The following is a 27,656-nucleotide window of genomic DNA, read 5'->3' as shown; positions in this document are numbered from 1 at the left end:
TCCGACTACGGACAAGATAAATGACAAAAGCAATGTTCCCGCCTCACTAGGCCCACGATCACAACCAAGGACCTCTAGTCATCGGGATACGTGACATACAGCCGGCCATTGTCCTTGTCAAACTCCCCCTTCAGCCGGGTATCCTCGAAAGCATTTGTATCTGCAACACCTGTACCTATGGGGGGTTGTAGTAATCTGTGAGCCATGAGGACTCAGCAATCTCATGACCATGGCATCGAATCTCACTAAGTTGTTGTGCAAGGAAGGGGTATGTGTTTGATTTTGAGTTTCCAGCAGCAGTAAGCATGTATGGTGGCTAACTTACATTGAACATGAATTAAAGGTATAGTGGTCTACGCATTACGTTTGTGAACTAAGAATAATCACTAAGTGATCCTGAACACCTACTTGCGTCATTCATAACCCCATCGTGTTCTCGATCAGAGAAGGAACTCTGAAGGAAACAGTCATGGTTATGCACACAGTTGGCAGTTTTAATTAAGCTACTTCAAGTTATCTAGAACGGGATGTTAACAAAGTTTCCATGTTTGCCACATAACCACGGGCACGACTTTCCGAAAGATTTAACCCTGCAGGGGTGCTCCAACTAATCCATCACAAATTACCACGGGCCGCATAGAAGTCCTCGATGACGAAACTCGCAATCTCATCGAATTCCTTAGTGGAAAACCTCAACTCTGTGAAAACCCAAAGTATCACTGGAATCCCAATGCACAAGATATATCGTTAAGGTAAGCCAAGTCCAACAAGACCACCCGACGTGGCGACGACCCCGATAAGAGTCGCGTATCTTAGTCTCAGGACACAGCAAGACCACCCGACATGGCAACGACCCTGATAAGAGCCGCGTATCTTAGTCTCAGGAGACGCTGGATAAGCGATGCATATGGTGGACTGATATAAATCACACAAGTTGCCATGGATTGGCCCCGCACAGTGCTCTAGTTTGAACCAACACTCATGAGGAGCACTGGCCCGGGTTGTTGATTAAGTTGCTCGGGGTAGCTATTCCCTATGCTTTTATTATTACGTTGTTAGCAAATTTAACACCAAAGTTGGGTCTTCCAGACAAGCCTTAGACTAAATGTTTTACCAAGGAGGTCCCCATAACAACCTCGAAAGTGTTAGAAACGCTTAGTTATGGAATAAAACACGAGTAGCTGAAACTAAGGTGGCAAAAGCAGAACAAATCACCGAGCATAAGGCCAGGCCTTTCGCCTTTTACCAAGTATATAGATGCATTAATTAATTAGCATTTAAATAAGATGATAATCAAATTGCCCATGTTATCACATGGACTAGCTTGCACCTGCAACTAGCAATTCTATAACATGGTTGAGCAAGCACTAACTTAGACAAACAATATTTGCTAGGACGTGATGGGTTAGAGATTTCATGGCAATGTTTGGAGGCTCATTTATTAGTGGTAGGCAGCGATAATTAACGATGGAAGCAATTCAACTAGGCATAACAAAGCTAGATACGATGTCAGGGTCATGATCATCTTGCCTGTGAGATCTTCAGACTGGAACTGCTCTTAATCTTCGTGAACATACTCAACAAAATCCTCGAAATCATTCTCAGCACCCGATGCTACCCGAAATAAATAAATAGCCAATAAACACCAGCAAGTGTCAATGCTACAAGCAATATGATGCATGTGTGGCATGAAAGGAAGCATGGCATTTCTATTCTAGTCATCTTTCATGCATTACTTGAGTTATTACTATTCTGGTAGAACCTCAAGTTAAATTATTTGTACATGCATGATCATGGCAGGAATGGATGCATCACGAGAAAACGGTGCAAAATATATAAAGAACGCCGCGAACCGAGTTACGGAACTACCGGAAACTACAAAACAAGATATGAAAGCCTACGGAGACAAAACAACAATAAACCATATGCTATGGGCGTCCACTTGGAATTCCAAGGTTTCCATTGTACTAAGCCCAAAATTTAAGGTGGAATAGAGCTAAATATCATGCAATTCCATCAAGCACAACTCACACAAAGGCCAAAACAAAATAACACACAATCTGTCCACTAATAACATCTTACCACTTTACTCACACGAATTAAGGTAGCTAAAGCCCATTAAGGCATGAAACTTAAAAGAGATGTAGAGGAACACAAATGAAAACAATCACTAGTTCATAGCTTGGGCTAGAACCCCACATAAAACTTACTAGCATCAAATCAAGAGGGCATGAAAATACTAGCAGAATCTCACACTTAGTGAAAATTACAAATTTTCACTTGCTGCCATTTTCAATAGAAAAGCAACTTTTGGCAAAGAATAAAACTATGATGCAATTCCTATGAACAATCTTGTGGCACCAAGTTGTAGACAGGTTCAACCACTATAATTCATGCCATTGATGCAACCACCAAAGATCAACACATCCATGGGAACCATGCTCACAACACGGAAAGAAAACAACAGTCCCAACACTTAGAATTATTTCTAGATATGCAAACAACAATATTTTATTCACTTGAAAACATCAAGGGATCCACTTATCTACTAGAGTATCATGCCAAACAAAAATACCATGGTTGAGCAAGCACTAACTTAGCCAAACAATATTTTCTAGGACGTGATGGGTTAGAGGTTTCATGGCAATGTTTGGAGGCTCATTTATTAGTGGTAGGCAGCGATAATTAACGATGGAAGCAATTCAACTAGGCATAACAAAGCTAGATACGATGTCAGGGTCATGATCATCTTGCCTGTGAGATCTTCAGACTGGAACTGCTCTTAATCTTTGTGAACGTACTCAACAAAATCCTCGAACTCATTCTCAGCACCCAATGCTACCCGAAATAAATAAACAGCCAATAAACACTAGCAAGTGTCAATGCTCCAAGCAATATGATGCATGTGTGGCATGAAAGGAAGCATGGCATTTCTATTCTAGTCATCTTTCATGCATTACTTGAGTTATTACTATTCTGGTAGAACCTCAAGTTAAATTATTTGTACATGCATGATCATGGCAGGAATGGATGCATCACGAGAAAACGGTGCAAAATATATAAAGAACGTCGCGAACCGAGTTACGGAACTACCGGAAACTACAAAACAAGATACGAAAGCCTACGGAGACAAAACAGCAATAAACCATATGCTATGGGCGTCCACTTGGAATTCCAAGGTTTCCATTGTACTAAGCCCAAAATTGAAGGTGGAATAGAGCTAAATATCATGCAATTCCATCAAGCACAACTCACACAAAGGCCAAAACAAAATAACACACAATATATCCACTAACAACATCTTACCACTTTACTCACACGAATTAAGGTAGCTAAAGCCCATTAAGGCATGAAACTTAAAAGAGATGTAGAGGAACACAAATGAAAAAAATCACTAGTTCATAGCTTGGGCTAGAACCCCACATAAAACTTACTAGCATCAAATCAAGAGGGCATGAAAATACTAGCAGAATCTCACACTTTGTGAAAATTACAAATTTTCACTTGCTGCCATTTTCAATAGAATAGCAACTTTTGGCAAAGAATAAAACTATGATGCAATTCCTATGAATAATCTTGTGGCACCAAGTTGTAGACAGGTTCAACCACTATAATTCATGCCATTGATGCAACCACCAAAGATCAACACATCCATGGGAACCATGCTCACAACACGGGAAGAAAACAACAGTCCCAACACTTAGAATTATTTCTATCTATGCAAACAACAATATTTTATTCACTTGAAAACATCAAGGGATCCACTTATCTACTGGAGTATCATGCCAAACAAAAATATCAGGCCCTGGTAAACATATAATTATAGAACTTTCATGCTGACACAAACTTCATAGCATGCACAGAAATAATACTACAAAAATGACAAAATGCCACCTCATCACAAAATCACATTTTTAAAACTTGCTCAAAAGCAAAATATAATGCCACCATTGAATTTCTTGAGTTTTTCTACCCCAAATCCATATATCACACTCACGTACTTGCATGCATAAAAATACTACAAAACAGAAAAGAAAATCTACTCTAATTCCTTCAACACTTATATGTCAAATCATTGACAGATTTGACATATGTCAAATTTGGCATATTCCACTTCTGGAATATTCCAAATATGGAAATGTCCACCAGCAATTAAAATAAACATACATAATATAATTTAACAGCACTACACACAATAGCAAAAAGCACAGAAAAAATAACATGGGAGAAGTGGGACTCGATCCCACTCCCACCTACAACACAGCGGTGCTCCCAACCACTAGGCTACAATCTGTTAGCTGAAGTAACGAGGGAGCAAAGCCACCTATACTAACTCTACTGCCAAGCCAACAGGATAAAGACGCAAGTTAAAAGGGGGCGCTAAGGGATTCGAACCCTGATCAGCAGGCAGAACGCTAGATCTATTGCCACTGTGGTACCAAAGGGGAATCTGCTAGAATAGAATAACAACATTATTTATACATAATCTACCAGCTAAATGCACAGAGGAAAATTGCAGAAGTAAAAAGGGGGGTGCGGGGTCTGGAGCCAGAGACCTGGCTATCTCTGTGCGGCGCTCGAACCAGTCGGGCTAGGGTGGTGAATCTGATCAGAGAGGGGATCCACCCTAGTCGATATGTAAAAATGGGGCGCCTTCTCTGTTTAGTAGAGAGGCGCCGGCGACAAACCTCACCGATGCAATCGCACACACACGCACGGCGGCTACGCGGGGCTCTACGCGCTATGCTACGGCTATGATGCATAGGGGATCTACGGCTACGCATGCAAGCACTGCGCACGAGCGGCTACGGTGGCCATCACCGGTGCAAATCCAATGGAGTTGCGGCTAACGCGCGATGGCGAGGCTAGCAGAGAGGTAAGGGGGAGAGCGGAGGTGCTCTCAACCAGGGTGCAGAGGTGAAGGGCTCCGGCGATGGAGAGGTACGGTGACGATCTGCTTCGAGGAAGGTGTTGTCGGTGTTGAAGAAGAGGTGGTCATCGACCTTGGTGCGCGATCACCGTGGGAATGGATCGCCCCTGACGTCCACGTCCTCCTGGTGTAGCTGGGGAAGAAGGGGCGGCGCCTACGCCGGTGATGAGCTGGAGCAGGATCCGGCCATGGCGTCGGCGGTGGTGCTCGGGGGATGTCCCGACGGCGCTAGGTGGGAGAGGAGGAGGGAAACAGCAAGGGTTAGGGTTTAGAGAGGCCGGGGGCTGCTATATAACTCGAACCCCGAGCTCCTGGCCGTATGATCGAGAGAGGAGAGCGATCGCTGATGGTGCTAGCATTCGTACAGTGCTGACACACGCGAGGAGGAAGAAGGTGTCGCCGGTTGGGCTCTCGTCCAAAATCAACAGGGAATGGGCCTGGTTACTCTCTCTAGCATTTGAAACGTTTTTCAAATAATAACCAGAACAGGGTTTTGAATAACTAACACGGGCTGAAAGGAAAAAGGTTCTAGAGAAGATAAAAATATCTTTGGTCTCCTAAAATCATGCCTCGGTTTATAAAAATAAGTTGGGCATTTTTAGCACAGCAAAAATAAATTCCTTTTATTAAAATAAGGCACTGTGATAAATAAAACCAAAAGGAAAATAAATCCAACCTAGAGAGGGGTGCCCTCCACAAATAATAAGAAGATTTTTAGGAGGGGAGGAACATTTTTATTGGAAGCAAAACAGAAACTTTTAAATCTGCCACTAAAATAAAATGAAAGAAGGGGTTTTAGAGTTATGATGCAACAAGGGGGTTTTGAGATGAGATCTTGTTGCACCCAATCACACTACACTCACAAAGTCACACTCACACATTCAATCTCTTTCAAACACCAAGGTGCAACACAAGAAGAACGCGATGAAATGATGCTATGCATGATGCCATGATCCAGCAGAAATGAAGACAAGATCAATCTTATGCAACTCCTCATAAAACATAACAAGGTTGCCATACAAGGAAAGTATTACAAAAGGGGAAAGGTATTGCATTGGGGCTGTTACAACTACTCCCTCCTTGTCATGGTGGCCGCCGAGATGATGAAGATGGCCTCCGGTGATGATTCCCCCCTCCGGCGGGGTGCTAGAACAGGGTCCATATTGGTTTTTGGAGGATACAAAGGTGTGTGGCGGCGGAGTACAAATTCTAGGTTATCCATCGGAGGTTTCTACATATATGTGAATTTTTCGCGTTGGTTTCATGCGAAGGGGAGCCTTAGGGAGGCCACACAACATCAACCCATGCCCAAGGGGGGGTGTTGTGTGGGTACCCTAAGCATCTTCTCATCCTTCCTCGAAGCTTCCTGGCGCTCTTTCCTTATATAAAAAAATCATCAAAAAATTTCGTTGCATTTGGAGAACTTTTATTTCTGCACAAAAAATAACACCACGGTAGTTTTGCTTAAAATAATGTCAATCCGGGTTAGTTCTAATCAAATCATACCAAAACCTTATAGAATTATGATAAACATGGCATGAATACTTCATAAATTATAGATATGTTGGATACGTATCAGCATCCCCAAGCTTAATTCCTGCTCGTCCTCGAGTAGGTAAATGATAAAAGAAATAATTTATGAAGTGTGAATGCTAGCATAGTGCATAAATTTGATCAATGATAATTTCAGTCACTTTCTCTAGCATCATAAGAGCAACTTATTCTCATAAAACTCATCATGACCAAGTAGAAACTAATTCACAAGTTATGGTTCAAACAATGCATTCTCTTGAAACTCAACAACCTATGTTCTTAGTCACCAAGCAATTGCAATTCAACTAAGTCTAAGAAAGAGCTCCACATACTCAATAATCATTTAGTCTTCCATGATTTCTACTACTCAAAGCATATGTTTTGAACAAATGGCATCCATCGAACACAGAGAAAGATAGGGGCATAATGTTTCGCCTCCCAACTTATTTATCATAGAGAAAATTGTCAACAATAATAATTCATGATCAAATATATTTGAATGGTCATATGTACTTAGATCTTTCCCCACCACATGATGGTTGCCAACTAGAGAATAGGTTGAGATAAGGAATTGACTCAACATGAAAGTGAATAGCATAAAATTAAATAACAAGCAAGTAAAAGATAGGCCCTTTGCAGAGGGAAGCAGAGGTTGTCATGCGCTTTTTATTTTGGGATGCACAAACTCTTAATGCAAAGGAACGTCACCTGATATTTCCCCTTGTGATAGCAACCTTTATTATGCAGCCCGTCACTTTTATTGCTTTACCATCACAAGTTCGTACCACGCTTATTTTCCCTTACAATAAAATATCGTATTTAATTTAGGAGCAATTTTTATTGCTTTTTGCACCGACGAAAACTTACTTGAAGGATCTTATTCAATCCATAGGTAGATATGGTGGACACTTATGGCAAGGAACTGGGTTTAATGGTTTTTGGATGCACAAGTAGTATTTCTACTTAGTGCAAATTTTTGGATAGCAAAAGATCCTAAGCAAGCACCATATGTTGGAGGATCCATAACAATATAACTTCTATGCAAATATACCCAAACATAACTCATTACATTTGTTAGAGCATATATCTCCATATCTGGTTTTGGTAATTGATGACAACTCCTTTGGACTAATGGTTGCTTTAAGTTATATTTATAGGACTTGTCCATAGGCACTTCTTGAAGTCCATCTGTTGGGTTCAAGGAGTTTATATGTTGACCAGGATGTTATTCAAGTTATTATCCAAAGAATGGTCATAGAAACACTAGGTTGATCAAGATCTCAGACAAAGAGTAAATCAAGATGATCAACACACAAAGCGTATAAGATGTACCGAGAGGGATCAAGTGATCCCATGGTATGGTAAGCATTGTCCATTACGTGTTTGTGTACTAACCCATGGTCTTTGTGAGACTCCTATGTGGGGGTTAGGTGTGTTTCCATTGGGCTTGCGTCAAAAGGAAGATCTCATACAACCCATGAAGGATGACGTCAAGTGGTGATCGTCATCAAGATTGTGGTGTGCAAGTTCAAGTGGATCAGCACGAATATGTCATTGAAACTATTGTCAATGATCATGTGTTGATAAGGACAATCTCATGTGCTAACAAGGACAAGATCAAGATAAGCATTCCTGAGCACTACATGCTTGATTCTTGTGGATGTTCACATGGAGGATAGGACAAGATCAAGATAAGCATTCTTGAGCACTACATGATTGATTCTTGTGGATGTTCACACATGGTGGAAAAATGAAGACAAATACATAAGCTAGGCTTTCCGCATTGTGTATGGGAAAGCTACTTGAAGACTTCATCATGTCTTGCTTTCAACTTGAGCCAAGAAGGAACAACAACATCAAGCTCAGGTGAAAGGGCTAACTCAAAGGTATCAGTTCCTTTGAAGTTAGTTGTGCGGAGTGATGATTAGCGAATAAAAGTATACACTCAAGTATGGATCATCATTACTCTTTTATGATTCTTGAGTCCTTAGGGATCCCGCACTATTAAGAGGGGATCACAGGTTTTGCGATGAACTTGCTCAGACTACATCATCACTTTCTGCTCAGACCACATCTCCACTGCTTTGCTGTTATCTGTAAACAGAACCAGTGCCTCGGACATCCGGCTTCCTCCGGACGTCCGAGGGCCGGACGACCGACTACCTCGGAAATCCAGAATCCTATACCAGAGAAATCAGAGCCATTTAACTCGGACTTCCGGCTCCCTCCGGACGTCCGAGGCCCGGATGTCCGGCCAAGTCCCGGAAATCCGGAAGCCTGCACCAGTAGAAGTTGAGTTCTATATCTCGGTAATCCGACTCCCTCCGGACGCCCGAGGGCCGGACGTTCGGCCAGGCTCCGAAAATCCGGAGGTCAACACCAGTAGAATGTGTGCACTATATCTCGGAAATCCGGCTTCCTCCGGATGCCCGACCACCGGATGTCCGACACTCATCGGAAATCCGGAAGCCACCACCAGTAGAACTTGTGCGGTATAACACGGACTTCCGGGCCACTCCGGACGTCCGTATACTGATGAATTCAAACATGTTCAGGCACACCTACAGGCCTCGGACGACCGACCCCTGTCGGACGTCCGGTCGCTGTTTAATTCAAAATAGTTTCAGTCGTATCTACAGGCCCCGGACGACCGACCCCTGTCGGACGTCCGACCCCTCGCGGTCGCCCGGACTACCGACAACTGTCGGACGTCCGGACCCTGTGTGAGTTAAAGTGTCCCAAACGGCTCTTTTTCTCTCCACTCTATAAATACCCCCCTCCCACTTCGTGAGAGGGTTGCCTAACACAGCCTTATCCTCATAAGAACACATTTCCACCTCACACACATTTGCTCACTCCAAATCTTAGATCCCAAGAGCATTTGTGAGCCCCTTTGAGAGTTGTTCCAATCAAAAGATAGATATTCTCCCTCTCCTTCTCTCAACCCAAGCTATTTGTGATTTGAGCAAGTTTTGAGCATTCCCCGTGATCTTGTTACTCTTGGAGGTTGGAGACTCCTAGGCGGTAGGAGTTCTTCGGAGAGGAATCAATCCGTGTGATTTCCCCCGGAAAAGTTTGTGAGGGTTTGGAAGCCACCTCAAAGGCTTACCACTAGTGGTTGAGAAACGCCTTCGTGGTGTTATCTCAAAGGGAGAATAGGGTGAGCCTTCGTGGCGTTGGTGTGCCTTCGTGGTAACATCCACCTCTCTAACGGTGACTAGCTTCCCTCCAAGGAAGTGAACATCGGGATACATCTTCGTCTCAGTGACCTTGGTTATCCTTAACCCTAACTCCTTACTTGTGGTTTACTTGTGTTATTTGAGCATACATACATTGCATATTGCCTGTGCTCATTATATTGTGTTGGCCATTTCTTGTACAAGATTAATCATTCAAGCATACCCTCTATATTCACATGTACATACTTGCAGCCCTTGATATATCGTGTGATATAGTGTGATCTAGTATCTTGTGTTGTTCACCTACTTGTCGTGTGATATAGCTCAAGTAAGTTTGTGCAACTTACTTGTGCTTGTTAGTAACTGCATTGTGTCCATCTTAGTAGATCGTGTTGTTGATACACGTTCCAGTGCCTAGTGCATTTAGGATTTGTGCTTGACAAGTACCCTCTTAGTTTATTTCCGCATCAGGTTCAAGCCTAATCTGAAGAAGTTTTTAAATAGCCTATTCACCCCCCCCCCTCTAGGCGTCATCGAGGTCTTTTCAATTGGTATCAGAGCTAGGTCTCTCTTTAATTAGGTTTCATGACCTAGAGAGTATCGATGTCGACTATTGGATTAGTGCACAATGGCATCTTTGACTTTGATGGCACAAATTATACCCTATGGAGAATTCGTATGCTTCATCACTTTCGGGCCATGGGCCCAAATACTTTACGAATTGTTCTTGTAGGGATTGCCGACAAAAAGGATGATGCATCTTTATCTACTAATGAAATGTATCTTGATTGTGAGGCCTTTCTTGCCATTCATTGAACCATAAGTACTGAAGTGTTTAAGTCTATCTCGACTTGCAAGTCAGCTCATGAAGTTTGGACTAAACTTGAATATATATATATATGGTGGGTCCAATCTTGATGAAGACGGTATTATGATGAAGGGGTTGGTGCATGAACTCTTCACTCTTTTCGATCTTAAAGAGTCCACCACTACTTCCATATCCGATTGCTTGCACACCTGAGCATCTTCAATCTCACAAGGTAATGACATGGTGAGTGAAGAAATATATGTTGATGAAAATGTCATAGCCTCTATGGACACGAGCATATCTAGCACCACACATAGTGTAAATTATTGTGCTGATAGGTCATGCATTTCACCTAAAGATTCCTTGACAAATGTCTGTGGTGATATGCCTGCTTCCTCGTGTCCTCTTGATCAAAATATCTTGCTTCTCCCTAGTTGCTCTATGACTAATCATTTAGGGGATATCAAGAAATATGAAGTACTTTTGACTAATGAAGAATCTGATTCACCAAAAGAATCATCATCAACTCCTCCAGTTCACATGTGCCTCATGGCAAGAGGTAATAATGAGGTATCATCTTCCGTGTGCAATAACGATGATATTTGCAATGAGGATGATGATGATGAGGTGACTGAAAATATCTATGTGATCAGTAAAATTCTTCATAAAGCTAAAAATAACACTCTTCAAAGATTCCAAGATGTTCTTGCTTACTTTGAAAATTGTAATGATTCACTTAATCATGAACAAGCTAAAAGTGAACAACTTGAACATGAACTTGAGAAGAGTCATCAAGCATGTAGAGACTTAAGATCTTCAAAAGGAGAGATTGAAGTTGCTCATGATAAACTTAAAAAGGATTTTGAGGTCCTTCTCCTTGAATGCAATAATGTCAAGGGAGAGCTCATCAAAACCTCTAAGATCTATGAGGAGCTTCAATCTACTCATGAGAAGTCTCTATTTGCTACTTACTCCTCTCATATTGTTGATGATACTTGTACATCTAACTGTACCTCATTTGAAGTATCAACATTGAAGGAGAATGTTGAGCTACGTGCTCAACTTGATTTACTAACTTGCAATTATGGGAAGTTGGAAGAAAACCATGTAATGCTCACAAGCTCTCATGCCGATCTTCTAACATCCCATAATGTGCAAAAGTTAGCTTATGAGGCTATCATCACCAAGGTAACATCAAGCGAGCCTCATGTGGACAATGGCACTACTTCTAGTCAAAGTACTATATTTCCATGTGCTAGTCCTCGTAATTCGTCTACTCATAATGTTGCTACCTCGTGTGATGAATTACTTTCCTTGCCTTGTTGCTCTAACATTGAAGCTTACACTTCCTCTAGTACTTGCATTGATACTAACCGTGCAGAGGAAATCAAAGAGCTCAAGGCCCAAGTCACTTCTTTGAAGAAAGACTTGGAACAGTGTCATGAAGGGATGCCCACACTCAACAACGTCCTGTGTGAGCAAACATCTCCGAATGACAAAAATGAGTTTGGAGTAAACTCAAACAAGAACAAGAGGGGCCTAGAACAAGTAAAGAATTCGGCCAAAATCATTTGCTTCAAGTGCAAAGTTAAAGGGCACCATGTTAGATCTTGCCCTCTGAAGACGAAGTCTCAAAGTCACAAGCAACAAGGGAAGCGGTCACAAACTCAATCACATATTCAACTACAAGTTGAAGGAAGGCCTCTTCCCAATAAGACCCAAGCCAACACTCCTCAAGGTGAGAAATCAACTAGGAAGAAAACAAAGGGTAGATGTTGCTACTTATGTCGTGAGAAGGGTCACGTCGCTTCATCTTGCACGAAAGGTAACTTATCCAACCCAATCACTATTGATGATACATATTCCCTTGGGAAGGATAAGGTTGGCAATGTGTTTGCCAAGTTTGTTGGTACTCAAAATGGTGTCAAGAAAAGAACCATTTGGGTTGCCAAGCCTATTGTGATTAACCTCTTAGGACCCAACGTAGTTGGGGACCAACAAGCTCAAACTTGATCAATAGGTGACCTTGGAGAACATTAGAGACTTGGATACATAATGAAGAATTAAGGGGTCTTCATCATTCATATTATCTCAAGCCAAGTCATTTGGATTATCGAGTTCCTATCTTATATCCAATGTGCCTCCTTACGGTAACTTATACTTAAACTGTTTACATTGTTAGGTGCTTGCCCCTTTGCATGTTGTGGTTTTGTACCTTGGATGCATTTTTATATGTTGTGCTTTCAAACTTGCTTATCTTGAGTAATCGAGTATGTGTATGTTGTTTTGCACATCATGTACATGTGAGTCCTGTATTGAGCCTATTTGCATCTTGTCTGTATTTTTGTTGGCTCTTGTGAGAGATTAATGGATTATCCCATTGTGGGGGAGTGATGTGCTTTGCACACCTCACAATCCTATAAATGTGTATACATGGGGAATACCACTTAGTTTTGATGCTTCAAGATTATCTAGTGTTTATGTGGTATGTCTTACTCATGGGAAATTCAAATTCTATATGGTCCATTAAGTATCTCTTGTTGGTTTTAATTTGCCACTTGTTAATGTTATTGGTTTATCACATTATGGGGGAGTAATATGCTATGTACATATTACAAACCTAGAAAATGTGTACATTTGACGTATTGCCACTTAGCGTTGATATTGTAAACTATCTTGTTCCTAGGTGGCATGCTAGCTCTACAAGTGTCATTTGCTTGCGTTTTATGGGTAAAGATGATCTTGGATATATTTGTGATCTACCAATGAGTATCATTTCAAAAATACTTCTTGTCCTTGACAATTGGTATTCCCATCATATGATTGGAATTGATAATCATCTTTACATTGGATTTTGTGTTTCGTTTGTCTTTCTTGCCTCTTATGAATCTATTTTTAACATGTCTAGTGTGGTTATAGATATAGAGAAAGTGATGATTCCATCGTGTGCTTTTGTATTCAAATGCAAATTCTATATAATGCACGTCCCTTGGGGGAGCTATCCTATTCCCTTTAAAAACACTCTCTTTATTCACCCATCATAAAATCATTTGATCCCCATCAAGTGTGTGTTGATGGGAGGCAAGTCTTGCTCTTTATGATGCTTTGTGCCATCATGAAAATTTGTAGAGGGCTTTGTTTGTTGGAACCTAGATCTCTCTTAGAAACTAGATACCTCAGTTTGTTTTTCTTCAAATGGTTTCTTGTTGCCTTCTATTTGACATGTGTCAATGGATATCTCATTCCTTGATGTATCTTTTAATTGATATCTTTCAAGTGATAGTTCTTTTGTTTTAGGATCTTATTGTCACTTGATATCTTGTCTTTTGATGACTTATCAACTTTGTGTTGAGTTGATTCTTGAGAGTCTTGAGCATGCATATCTAGCTACTATATACAACTTATTTTGCTTGCTTTCCTCCTTTGACCCAATATATAAGGGAAACTCCACCCTGTCATAAATTGGCTAAAGTGTGCATGAAATTCAAATTCATATCTATATGCACATATGTGTGTGGAGTTTGTCCTATGTATTGCTGGTTTTCTAACTCTTTGGTCCCAATGAGTTCGGTTACCATTTTGTTTGTTTTGTTGTTCCAGGAACAACTGGAGATGCATTGGATGCTCGGCTCACCTATAAGGAAGATGTTGAGACCATGTGATTATTGGAGCCAAGTTAGGATGATCAAAGAACAACTATCTACTACATCAATCCAATGTTGTCTCGGTAACAAGTATCCACTTCATGCATTCTTTTCTTGCAAAGGACCCAACCTGTCTTTTCTTTTCCAGGTTGCATCATGGCATGAATCTCTTGATTTGTTCTCGTAGTACTTGTTTGCTTTCTCAAAGCATCCGAACGATGATGTCTTACTGCTAGTTGGGATGTATTTTATGTTCGTATGTTGGAAGTTCATATTATACAATAAGAAAATATTAGGCCATGTGCTATGCTTCCAAGCAAAAGATCTCATTGATATATTTATGACTTCCCCGTTTGGATATCTAGTGTTCTTCCTTCTTGTAACCATTTCGTGTGTACATCCTTCTTTGTGGATATATATATCATCATGATTGTCTTCTACTTAGAATCTTGGTCACATGAGAGAAGTTACATCTCTAATTGATATCTCTTTTCTTTCACGTCCACCGCTGCATTTCCTTTTTCGGTTTTGGTGGCAACGTGAAAGGATTTGTTTTGAGTGCGTATCTTATTTTCCTACATCTTGGTGCACTCTCTGGCCGTGATGATTATTTTTCCTCATGCTTGTCTTGATGAGGGTTTTGCCATTTTCAATTAGTATCCCTCCTCTTGACAAGATTCTTACTTCCTATCTTCACAATGGGTTGTCACAAGCGTTGGTTCTTATTTTGTTTATTAGTAAGCTTGTGAACCCATTTTCTAGTATGTGTGTGTGGGAATGATATGTCTTGCACTTTGTATCTCATATTCATCAAGACTATGTTGATGAGCAATGCGCATCCTTATCTTAAGTCTTCTCAAGTGCTTTGCCATGACTCACACACATTACTTTTGTGTGTGTCTATTAATTCTGGGGAGCAACGATCCTATTTTGTGCACCTGTGTCAAATACAAAAATCTCATATTAGTGCACAAATCATGGGGAGCTTCTCTAGTTTTTGATAAAGCACTATGTTGCCTCTATCATAATATCTTTTATTCATGTGGTTAGAAGGACCATATGATTGTTTGTTCCATCTGGAATTCTTTGATTGCTTGCCTCCATCTTTGTATGTCTTTGTGGCATACGATCCTTTTATTTGCAATCTTTGGGTCCTCAATATAGTTTGTTTTCCTCCAACTACTTATCATTGTATTTGTGTATTTTTCTGCACTCTTTTGCTGAGAAGTACACACTTTTTGGAGGACCACCTACTATTTTGGCTTTCTAAACTTGTGGTCCATTTTGGCAATCGATGCCAATGGGGGAGAAGTTTAGAGAGTTTGCTTTGGATATGTTTAGAGGGTTTTGCTTTTATTGTGTAAGCATTTACATCTTGCACACATGCATTATTACCTTGTATGTGTGCGCTTGGTTATGCTTATTTCTTTACATAAACTCTCTTGAAGTGGTTGTCTTCAATTACCAAAATGGGGGAGATTGTTAGAGCATATATCTCCATATGTGGTTTTGGTAACTGATGACAACTCCTATGGACTAATGGTTGCTTTAAGTTATATTTATAGGACTTGTCCATAGGCACTTCTTGAAGTCCATCTGTTGGGTTCAAGGAGTTTATCTGTTCACCAGGATACTATTCAAGTTATTATCCAAAGAATGGTCATAGAAACACTAGGTTGATCAAGATCTCAGACAAAGAGTAAATCAAGATGATCAACACACAAAGTGTATAAGATGTACCGAGAGGGATCAAGTGATCCCATGGTATGGTAAGCATTGTCCATTACATGTTTGTGTACTAACCCATGGTCTTTGTGAGACTCCTATGTGGGGGTTAGGTGTGTTTCCATTGGGCTTGCGTCAAAAGGAAGATCTCATACAACCCATGAAGGATGACGTCAAGTGGTGATCGTCATCAAGATTGTGGTGTGCAAGTTTAAGTGGATCAGCACGAATATGTCATTGAGACTATTGTCAATGATCATTTGTTGATAAGGACAATCTCATGTGCTAACAAGGACAAGATCAAGATAAGCATTCCTGAGCACTACATGCTTGATTCTTGTGGATGTTCACATGGTGGATAGGACAAGATCAAGATAAGCATTCTTGAGAACTACATGCTTGATTCTTGTGGATGTTCACACATGGTGGACAAATGAAGATAAATACATAAGCTAGGCTTTCCGCATTGTGTATGGGAAAGCTACTTGAAGACTTCATCATGTCTTGCTTTCAACTCGAGCCAAGAAGGAACGACAACATCAAGCTCAGGTGAAAGGGCTAACTCAAAGGTATCAGTTCCTTTGACGTTAGTTGTGCGGAGTGATGATCAGCGAATAAAAGTATACACTCAAGTATGGATCATCAGTACTCTTTTATGATTCTTGAGTCCTTAGGGATCCCGCACTATTAAGAGGGGATCACAGGTTTTGCGATGAACTTGCTCAAACTACATCATCACTTTCTGCTCACACCACATCTCCACTGCTTTGCTGTTATCTGTAAACAGAACCAGTGCCTCAGACATCCGGCTTCCTCTGGACGTCCGAGGGCCGGACGACCGACTACCTCGGAAATCCGGAATCCTATACCAGAGAAATCAGAGCCATTTAACTCGGACTTCCGGCTCCCTCCGGACGTCCGAGGCCCGGATGTCCGTCCAAGTCCCGGAAATCTGGAACCCTGCACCAGTAGAAGTTGAGTTCTATATCTCGGTAATCCGACTCCCTCCGGACGCCCGAGGGTCGGACATCCGGCCAGGCTCCGTAAATCCGGAGGTCAACACCAGTAGAATGTGTGCACTATATCTCGGAAATCCGGCTTCCTCCGGATGTCCGACACTCATCGGAAATCCGGAAGCCACCAGTAGAACTTGTGATGTATAACACGGACTTTCGGGCCACTCTGGACGTCCGTATACTGATGAATTCAAACATGTTCAGGCACACCTACACGCCTCGGACGACCGACCCCTGTCGGACGTCCCATCGCTGTTTAATTCAAAATAGTTTCAGTCGTATCTACAGGCCCCGGACGACCGACCCCTGTCGGACGTCCGACCCCTCGCAGTCGCCCATACTTCCGACAATTGTCGGACGTCTGGACCCTGTGTGACTTAAAGTGTCCCCAACGGCTCTTTTTCTCTCCACTCTATAAATACTCCCCTCCCACTTCGTGAGAGGGTTGCCTAACACAGCCTTATCCTCATAAGAACACATTTCCACCTCACACACATTTGCTCACTCCAAATCTTAGATCCCAAGAGCATTTGTGAGCCCCTTTGAGAGTTGTTCCAATCAAAAGATAGATCTTCTCCCTCCCCTTCTCTCAACCCAAGCTATTTGTGATTTGAGCAAGTTTTGAGCATTCCCCGTGATCTTGTTACTCTTGGAGGTTGGAGACTCCTAGGCAGTAGGAGTTCTTCGGAGAGGAATCAATCCGTGTGATTTCCCCCGGAAAAGTTTGTGAGGGTTTGGAAGCCACCTCAAAGGCTTACCACTAGTGGTTGAGAAACGCCTTCGTGGTGTTATCTCAAAGGGAGAATAGGTGAGCCTTCGTGGCGTTGGTGTGCCTTCGTGGTAACATCCACCTCTCTAACGGTGACTAGCTTCCCTCCAAGGAAGTGAACATCGGGATACATCTTCGTCTCAGTGACCTTGGTTATCCTTAACCCTAACTCCTTACTTGTGGTTTACTTGTGTTATTTGAGCATACATACATTGCATATTGCCTGTGCTCATTATATTGTGTTGGCCATTTCTTGTACAAGATTAATCATTCAAGCATACCCTCTATATTCACACGTACATACTTGCAGCCCTTCATATATCGTGTGATATAGTGTGATCTAGTATCTTGTGTTGTTCACCTACTTGTCGTGTGATATAGCTCAAGTAAGTTTGTGTAACTTACTTGTGCTTGTTAGTAACTGCATTGTGTCCATCTTAGTAGATCGTGTTGTTGATACACGTTGCAGTACCTAGTGCATTTAGGATTTGTGCTTGACAAGTACCCTCTTAGTTTATTTCCGCGTCAGGTTCAAGCCAAATCTGAAGAAGTTTTTAAATAGCCTATTCACCCCCCCCCCCTCTAGGCGTCATCGAGGTCCTTTCAACATTGTCTTCCTTGTCCAACTTCAACTAATTTTCTCAAGTTTGAAAAAAATTAATGAGTATTCACAATCATAAAGATGTCCAAGATAATATATTTAGATGTGAAAGTTCTCTTCCTCATACTATTCATTCATGAATTGCTTGTATGACCAATATTGTGATTGTCAAGCTTCAAAATATTTCACCATATAAACTCAATGTGAAGCTACCACTAGGCATGATAAAAGCATATTAAGCTCATAATACTTCAACTTTATGATATTCAATTCATTCACAATTTACTCACAGGATACAAGTGAAGAACCAGAGTAAATGACAAAATACTCCAAAAAGATATAAGTGAAGATCAAATGAATAGTCAAAAAATTAAGTAGCTATGTGAGGACTCTCTCTAAATAAAGATTTCAGATCTTGATGATCTTATTAAAATAGCAAACAAAAGGGAAATAAAATGACACACCAAGTATAGCACGACTCATGTGAAGAAGCAAAAAGTTAGGCTCAACGAAAACTAACCGATAATTGTTGAAGAAGTAAGGTGGGATGCCTACCGGGGCATCCCAAGCTTAGTTGCTTGATATTTCTTCAAATATTTTCTTGGGATGCCTTTTTCATCCCCAAGCTTAAGCTTTTGTGTCTCCTTAATTCCTCTCATATCATGGTTTTTTTGAATCTTAAAAACTTCATCCACATAAAACTAAACAAGAAATGGTGAGATAAGTTGGTATAGATCAATGTGAAACCTTATCATTATCTAATGTAAAAAATCACTAAAATTATAATTTAACATTGCATACTAAATGACTCTGCATATTTAATACTCTTATCCTCAAATAGGACCATTAAACAAGCCAACATATGCAAACAATGCAAACATAACAGCAACCTGTCTAAACAAGACAATCTGTAAATAATGCAGCAACATCCATGCTTAATTAACTCCAAAAAATTTGAAAATTTACTACACTCTAGATAATTTATAATATAATGATGTGTAAAAATTTCAAGATTTTATGACATACTCACTTTTCCAAAGAATTTTTGGATTAACAGCAAACTTTTTGTTTTGCAAATTGAGCATGGTAAAGGCTACACTTGACACTTTTATTGAAGTAAAGGATGCAAAAAGTTTAATGTAAATAAAAGAAAGCAAAATTCATCAAAATAAAATGATGCTCCAAGCAAAACACATATCATGTGACGAATAAAAATATGGTCCCAAGTGAGGTTACCGATAATGTTGAAAACGAAAGAGGGGATGCCTTCTGGGGCATCCCCAAGCTTATTTGCTTGGGTCTTCCTTTATTATTACCTTGGGGTGCCTTGGGAATCCCCAATATTAGGGTCTTGCCACTCCTTATTCTCCTCATATCGATATCTCACCCAAAACTTGAAAACTTCAATCACACAAAACTTAATGGAACTTTGTGAGATGGGTTACTATGATAAAGAGCAAATCATTCACTTAGGTACTGTTAAAGAAAAGATCCATAATTGCACTCAAACGATTCCTACTGTAATCTATCATTTCCACAATTTATATCACTTAATATAAGCTATGAAAATTCTAAAACAAGCAAACTATTCAAACAAGGCAGATTCTGTCAAAAACAAAACAGTCTGTAATGATCTGAACAATCACAAAACTTCTGCAAATCCAAAAATTCTGAAAAATTAGGACAACGTGGGGGAATTTGTATATAAATCCTGTGTAAAAAACTAATAAGATTTTGACCCTCTGATGAATTTATCAAAATTCTTCACTTGGCACAAATGTTTTTTGTTTTTGCACAGAATGAAGTCAACATCATCCACACTATCCCAAAGGCTTTACTTGGCACATTATTGAAATAAAATCTATAAAACATGGTTACTACAATAGCTTAATCATGTTAGCACACAAAAACAGTAGGTAAAAGTGTTGGGTTATCTCCCAACAAGCACTTTTTTAATGCCTTTCAAGCTAGGCATGATGATTTCAATGATGCTCACACAAAATATAAGAATTGAAACACAAGGAGAGCATCATGAAGCATATAACTAGCACATTTAAGTCTAACCTAGTTCCTATGCATAGGGACTTTGTGAACAAATAATTTATTGGAGCAAGAATCAACTTGCATAGGAAGGCAAAACAAGCATGACTTCAAAACATTCAACACATAAAGAGGAAACTTAATATTTTTGCAATAAGTAAAAGCATATGTTCCTCTCTCATAATATTTTTCAGTAGCATCACGAATGAATTCAACAATATAAAAAGAACATAAAGCATTCTTTTCATGATCACGAGCATAGAAAATTTATTACTCTCCACACAAGAAAATTTCTTCTCATCAATAATGGTGGGAGCAAACTCAACAAAATAACTATCATGAGAAACTTGATTGACATAATCCAATTGAAAATAAAAATCATGATGACAAGTTTCATCATCATTCTTTATAGTATACATGTCATCACAATAATCGTCATAAATAGGAGGCATGCTTTCATCATAATAAATTTTCTCATCAAAAGTTGGGGGACTAAAAATATCATCTTCATCAAACATAGCATCCGCAAGCTTGTGGCTTTGCACATCATTAGCATCATGGATATTCATAGAAAGCATACTAACAACATTGCAATCATGCTCATCATTCAAATTAAACATTTTATAGAATTCTTCTTCAATCAATTGAGCACAATTTTCAGAATACTTATTTTCAAGAAAGACATCATAAAGGTAAATCATTTCATGCAACTTCAATTCTATTTTTTAGTTTTCTTTTATAAAACTAAACTAGTGATAAAACAAGAAACTAAAAGACCCGATTGCAAGATCTAAAGATATACCTTCAAGCAATAACCTCCTCGGCAACGGCACCAGAAAAGAGCTTGATGTCTACTACACAACTTGTTCTTGTAGACACGTGTTGGGACTCCAAGCGCATAGTCTTGTAGGACAGTACAATTTTCCCTCAAGTGGATGACCTAAGGTTTATCAACCTGTGGGAGGCGTAGGATGAAGATAGTCTCTCTCAAGCAACCCTACAATCAAATACAAGAAATCGCTCATGTCCCCAACACACCCGATAAAATGGCAAATTGTATCGGTGAAGTAGTTCGGCAAAGAGATGATGATAAAAGTGTAGTATGGATAGTAGATATGAGGTTTTGTAGTGCAAACAATAAAAAACATCAATGTAGTAAATAATAAACCAAAGCACAAACAGTATTGCAATGATAGAAAATGAGGCCTATGATACATACTTTCACTAGTGCAATCTCTCAACAATGCTAACATAATTGGATCATATGGTTATCCCTCAAAGTGAAATAAAGAACCACTCCCAAATTCCTATTAGTGGAGAACATAAGATATAAATTGTTTATAGGGTATGAAACCACCTCAAAGCTATTCCTTCTGACCGATCTATTGGGCTATTCTTATAAGTGTCACAAAAAGCCCTAGAGGTTGTAATAAAATAGCACCATATGACACACATCAACCAACTCTAAAGTCACAGAGATACTCCAATTTCACCACAAGTATCCGTGAGTTGATCCTACCACATGCATCAAACAACTTCATAATCATAATATTCAATCCACACAAAGAACTACAAGGAGACCCCAAAGTTTCTATCAGAGTAAAGATAAGGAAGATGTGCATCAACCCCTATGCATAGATTACCCCAATGTCACCCCGGGAACCGCAAGTTGAGTGCCAAAACATACATCAAGTGGATCAATATGATACCCCATTGTCACCTCGAGTATTCATACGCAAGACATATATAATGTGTTCTCAAATCTGAATATTCAATCCAACAAGAAAAAACTTCAAAGGGAAAAGATTCAATTCATCACAACAAATGTAGAGAGGGGAGAAACATCATATGATCCATCAATATTAACAAAGCCTGCGATACATCAAGATCGTGACATCTCAACATCACAAGCGAGAGATAGAGCGAGAGATCAAACACATAACTACTAGTACATACCCCTAGCCTCGAGGGTGGACTACTCCCTCCTTGTCATGGTGGCCGTCGGGTGAAAAGGACCAAGATGGACCTAGAGGGGGGGTGAATAGGTACAAATCCAAATTTTAATAATTACTTAGCAATATTAGGCAAAAGTGCGGAATATGAGTGTAGGCCTAATAATTGCTACGACAAGGAGTAAGCTATTTAGAGTGAAGTAAGACAAGCGGTAAACAATAATCAAATACAAGTACGTAATAAGGATTAGCACAAGTAGAGAGTTAGGGTTAGGAATAACCGAAACTCCAAGAGAGACAAGGATGTATCCGATGTTCACTTCCTTGGAGGGAAGCTACGTCACCGTTAGAGGGGCGGATGTTACCACGAAGGCTCACCCTATTCTCCCTTTGAGATAACTCCATGAAGGCGTTTCTCAACCACTAGTGGTAAGCCTTGAGGTGGCTTCCAAACCTTCACGAACTTTTCGGGGGAAATCACAATGGTTTGATTCCTCTCCTAAGACTCCTACCGCCTAGGAGTCTCCAACCTCCAAGAGTAACAAGATCACGGGGATTGCTCAAAACTTTCTCAAATCACAAATCACTTTGGTGGGAAGGAGGAGAGGGAGACGATCTAACTTTTGATTGGAACAACACTCAAAGGGACTCACAAATGCTCTTGGGATCTAGGATTTGGTCTAGACAAGAGTGAGTGAGAAGAAAGGTGTTCTTGGATGTATTCTAGCTGTGTTGAACACCCTCTCACGAGGTGGGAGAAGAGTATATATAGTGGGGAGTGAAAAACAGCCGTTGGGGACACTTTAAGTCACACACGGTCCGGACGTCCGACAGTTTCCGGAAGTCCGGGCGTCCGCGAGGGATCGGACGTCCGACAGGGGTCGGTCGTCCGAGGCCTGTAGATATGCCTGAAAATACTGTGAATTGAACAGCGACCGAACGTCCGGAGAGGACCGGAAATCCGAGTTATTCGACTCAACTTCTTCTGGTGGGAGGTTCCGGATTTCCGAAGGGGGACGGACGTCCGGAGGGAGCCGGAAATCCGAGTTATAGAGCTCATGTTCTTCTGGTGCAGGGCTCCGGATTTTCGAGGCTGGTCGGACGTCCGTCCCTCGGATGTACGAAGGGAGCCGGAAATCCGAGTTAGTGACTCAAATACTTCTGGTGGAGGGCTTCGGAATTCCGAAGCCTGCCGGTCGTCCGGCCCTCGGACGTCCGGAGGGAGCCGGAAGTCCGAGGCAATAGACCTGTTTTGAGATAGGAACATAGTGGAGAATATGTGGTATTGGGTATGACAGTGAAGATTTGGTATGAGCAAGTTCATCGCAAAAAACCTGTGATCCCCTCTTAATAGTGCGGGATCCCTATACTCAATATCAGTAAACTCAAAAGAATAGTCTACATCATCTTTTCTTAATCCCGAGCCTTCTCAAAATATAAATCTCGATCTTCTCAGACCACCTTTGACACATAATTCTCAATCTACTAAAGTACTTGCCATCCTGAGATACACTCAACAAATAGGATTAGTTTCCTATGTATGTGTTGTCATTAACACCAAAAGTCGATTAGGGGCACAGCATGCACTTTCAATCTCCCCCTTTTTGGTAGTTGATGACACCATATACATAGGTTTCAAAAAGATTTATCATACATTATAGTCTAGGAGATATTTAGTACGGAGCTCCCCCTTAGTATGTGCATGATAAAATATCGGAGCTCCCATTTAATGTAGTGTATCGAACATATAATGGATCAACATGTAAGGATAATAGATCATCATAGAAAGACAATAGATCATCATAGAAGTAATGGAGCAAAAACATAATAGTCTATGATGATATCATAGCAATCCATAGCAATCACAATCATTCATAAATAGCCATACATGAAGTTTATCCATTACATTAAATCTCCAAAGACTAAAAGCTACGATACATTACACCCCCTTTGGCACCAAGTACCAAAAAGGGAGGCACCAACAGCATCAACCATGCTCAGAGCTCATCAGCATCACCATCAGCATCATCCTCATCATCTGTCAAGCCACTGCCACCAGCCTCGTCAAGGAAATCAGCCCACTCACGACCAGATGGGAAGCCAAAATCAGAAGGAGGAGCGGCAGGAGGAGCCTCATCATCACTCACATCAAGAGTGCCCGAGGCTCCCAGACGAGCCTTGAGGGCATTCTTGGAGGAGACTAAGCGAGAAACCACATCATGGATTTGACCACACTGGAAAGAGACGGCCTTCATCATAGCAGAATGTGCCTTGCCAAGGAACTTGGCAATGCGACAGAGAGGAGCGGAGCTAGATGAGGGGGTGGCTGACCGGGCAGCAGTGCGGCGAGTGGATGTGGAGGATGGGGCTTTCTTGGGAGCATAGTTATCCGCCATGTGAGCGGGAATGACCCACTTGCGATGTGTGTGAGTGACAGCCACAGAGAAATCATCAACATGATTAATAAGAGCCTGGATGAAGGGGGCATGAGGAAAGGCTCTCTTGTACTGAAAGCTAGCAAGCCGAATCTCATGCCATAGAAAATGAGGCACATTAATTTTGCTCTTGGGATGCTCGTATAAGTGAGACATGATGTCAATACAATAGCCACTGCAAGAACCCTTATCACCCATCTTGGGATAGATGGTGCGGATGAGACACTGAAAAATGATGAAGTAAGGTGAGCGCCAGATGGATACCTGGTTAAGGTCCTTCATGCGTTAATCCGCATCAAGCTCACTTAGTGGTTTGAGAAGATACCCACACGCGTCAATGGACTTAGGCACATGGTTAGGATCATCCCTATGTATTTTGAAGCAGGAGTTGGGGAAACCAAGTGCGGCAACAAATGTATCATAAGAAGCTGTGAAGCGAACGTTAGAGGTGATCCAGCTGACAGTGTGGTTTGGAGCAAAGTAGCATGTGGCATAGAACTGGTGAGTGGCAGCAGCATTAAAGTCGCGATGAAAGGCAAACGGGGCGGCAAGCCCCGATGCCTCAATAAGCTCAATGGCACCCGGATATTTCGCCGGGTGCATGCGAATATGCTCAACATCTATATAGAGATGAACAGATAAACCCTTAGGAACTATGATTGTGGTAAAAATGTCCGCCTGGACGTGTGTGCGGAAACGTGAATCCGTAGAGTCACGTACGACAGCGTATGGATCAAGGTCGCGGCGGAAAGTGAGGTATGAAGCCGCGCCAAGTGTGGTGAAGTTCGTGATTGCACGACCTAAAGTAGCAGGGGGTTCTAGTGAGATGCGACAAGCTTCATGTGCGGGCTGGGCAGGAGGAGGTGGTGGCATGTAGGACGCCCTGCGAGTCCCGGGCTTTGCCTTGGACCTCCGATCGATGTGCTGGTCAGCAAAGTCCTCGGCGGCAAGCTCTTCCTCGAAGTCGGGGTCATCACCATCAGACGACGAGGGGAGTTGTGGAGACGGAGAACGCCGGGCCAGAGAACACCGGGCAGTCCGTTTGAAGGGACGGTGTGGCCCATCCGAGTCCAACCCCGTGCTAGGAGGGGCGCGAGATGATGAGCCAGCCATGTTCTTCCCAGCGGCGTGCTTGGTCTTCGGCATGGTGCACAATATCCTACGCAGATGAAAAAAATCCCAAATAAGGAACGAACATGGAGACTTGGGAGAGAGAGGGAACCAAAACAAATGCGAAGGGAACGGAGGAGCAACCTATAGACGGAACCCGCGAAGGAAGAGGAGGAAGAATAGGAGGATCCGCGGAGGAGATCGGCCCGATCTCGAGTCTGGCGGCGCTGGCGGGAGCTCCTGGAGCTGGCGGCGGCGGCTGTAGGGGAGAAAAGGGGCGCGTGAGGGCTAGGGCAAAGCCCAGCCCCGCGCCCAGCTATTTATAGGCCCGATGCGTCGGACGTCCGACAGTCGTCGGACGTGCGGAGGGGATTGTGGCGTCGGACGACCGACACTGGTCGGACGACCGGAAGGGGATTTGCCGCCGGACGTCCGAGACATGTCGGACGTCCGAGAAGGAGGAGGAGGCAGAGGCTGATTCTGGATTTTTTTTTATGATGATATGATGACTTGCATGGTTTCTCACAAAAAGTACGAACATAGTTGCCTACAAGCATTACATGTACTACTTGGAGACAGAAATTGATTTATGCGTACTTTGTAAGCTTAAAAACAGAAAATTAAGACTCACTCCCCCTAAATGCATGCCCACATCAAGACACAAATATAATGTGAGTGTGTGTATGTGTGCAAGGTTTCAAGATATGTTGTCAAGCTCCAAGATACCAAGTTCACGCCTAAGTTGACAGAACCTAGCTACGCTAAGTGGCTTGGTGAAAATGTCGGCTAACTGCATGTCGGTACCCACATGGGTAATATCAATGTCACCCTTTTGCACATGGTCTCTCATGAAATGATACTTAATATCAATATGTTTTGTGCGAGGGTGATCAATGGGGTTCTGGGAGATCTTTATGGCACTTTCATTATCACAGAGAAGAGGAACGTGTCGATACGTGATACCATAATCCTTTAGTGTTTGCCTCATCCATAGCAGTTGGATTGCACAGCTTGCGGCTGCAATATATTCGGCCTCGTCCGTGGAGAGAGAAACACAGTTCTGCTTTTTCGAGGACCAACTTACCAAGGAGCGTCCAAGAAACTGACATGCACCGGAAGTGGATTTCCATCCCACTTTATCACCGGCCCAATCCGCATCGGAATACCCAATAAGATCAAACTTTGCATCCTTAGGATACCATAAGCCTAACTTTGGGGTGTGAACAAGGTATCTAAGAATATGCTTAACCGCCGTGTGATGGCTTTCCCTAGGGGAAGCTTGAAATCTAGCACATATGCCTACACTTAACATGATGTCCGGTCTAGATGCGCAAAGATAAAGTAGCGAACCAATCATGGAGCGGTAAGTAGATGGGTCAAAAGGAATACCGTTTGTGTCTTCATTTAGAACTACATCGGTGGCCATGGGTGTCTTCATTGGTTTAGCATTTGTCATATCAAATTTTTCAAGAATGTCCTTGAGGTACTTAGTTTGAGACAAGAAAATCCCTTCTTGAAATTGTTGTATTTGAAAACCAAGAAAGAACTTCAAGTCCGTGTTGAGTGACATCTCACAGGTCTTAGTCATGGAAGCCGCAAACTTCTTGCATAAATGGATGTTAGGGGAACCAAAAATGATGTCATCTACATAGATTTGGCATAAGATCAAATCACCATTTTCCCTCTTAGTAAAAAGAGTGGGATCGATCACCCCCACCACAAAGCCATCATCGAGTATGAACTTCTTAAGATGATTGTACCAAGCACGGGGTGCTTGTTTGAGGCCATATAGAGCCTTGTGAAGTTTATATACATGGTCTTTGTGGTGAGGGTCAACAAACCCAGGTGGTTGTGATACATATACCTCTTCTTGTAGAGGACCGTTAAGAAAAGCACTTTTCACATCCATTTGAT

The sequence above is a fragment of the Hordeum vulgare genome, chromosome 4H (assembly GCF_904849725.1).
Source record: "Hordeum vulgare subsp. vulgare chromosome 4H, MorexV3_pseudomolecules_assembly, whole genome shotgun sequence".
Classification (NCBI taxonomy): Eukaryota; Viridiplantae; Streptophyta; class Magnoliopsida; order Poales; family Poaceae; genus Hordeum; species Hordeum vulgare.
Note: the sequence above shows the minus strand (reverse complement) of the source record.